Consider the following 1163-nt stretch of genomic DNA (forward strand, 5'->3'; position numbering starts at 1 on the left):
TTTTTACTTCTGGTTGAGCTCTGATCATCCAGTCATTGAAGCCAGGATAAGTGGGTATTATGTGCAAGTGTGGATGTTCTTATGCATATACCCTCTCTTCTTATCAGCTGGATGCTTCACTCTCCACTCTAGTCCTCTGTGGCTATGTCACTGACTCTGGGCCCAGGAGTACCCAGGTCTTGCCACACTTTTGGTCAACCAGGTCTTCACCCGGGTTCACAGAAGTCTATTGACCATTGCAGGGCTTAGCATGCCACTTCTTTGCTGTTTTTCCCTCACTTCCGCTTATCACTGTCAGGTGTGGTCACCAATCAGAGTGTGTAGTCCCATTGAGTCTTAGTCTTGGAAGGGGATTTACACTGAGGAGACCCGACCACTTGCCTTGATGTTTCCTGGGCAAGCAAGTTGCTTGTTCTTGTAGTAACAGTCAGTCTGCCTATGTTGTTTTATATTTTTCCTGTAGGTCTTTCTTTCAAAGAGTATCTTCTGTACTTTTAGCCACTCCAGGCTGGTCTGCTTGTCCTTTTAAATGGGAAATTTTCCATCTCTGGAGCTCTGGATGTGGTTCGGGCTTCCACCTATAGTCTTATGTATTGAAGAGGCTCCACAGGAAGCCTCCTTTACTGGGCACGTTGCAGCCCTATACTCAGGGAGGAAGTCCAAAATGCATTGATAGAATTGGCAAAGAACAAGGCACCAGGAATTGATGGAATAAAAATTGAAATCTTTCAAGAAAGTGAGGCGGCACAGAAGGCACTCACTCATCTCTGCCAAGAAATTTGGAAGACAACTATCTGGCCAACTGATTGGTAGAGATCCATATTTGTGCCCATTCCAAAGAGAGGTGACCTGACGGAATGTGGAAATCATCGGACAATCTCTTTGATATCTCAAGCCAATAAAGTTTTGCTCGAGGTAATACAGAATCGGCTACAATCATACATTGACAGAGAACTTCTAGAGGTTCAAGCTGGATTCAGAAGAGGCCGTGGAACTAGAGATAGCATTGCTGATGTCCGATGGATCTTGGCTGAAAGCAGAGAATACCAGAAGGATGTTTACCTATGCTTTATTGACTAAGCGAAGGCTTTCGATTGTGTGGATCATGACAAACTATGGACAACATTGTGAAGTATGAGTATTCCAAAACACTTAATTGTACT

Source organism: Chrysochloris asiatica, unplaced genomic scaffold (assembly GCF_000296735.1).
Source record: "Chrysochloris asiatica unplaced genomic scaffold, ChrAsi1.0 scaffold00088, whole genome shotgun sequence".
Lineage (NCBI taxonomy): Eukaryota > Metazoa > Chordata > Mammalia > Afrosoricida > Chrysochloridae > Chrysochloris > Chrysochloris asiatica.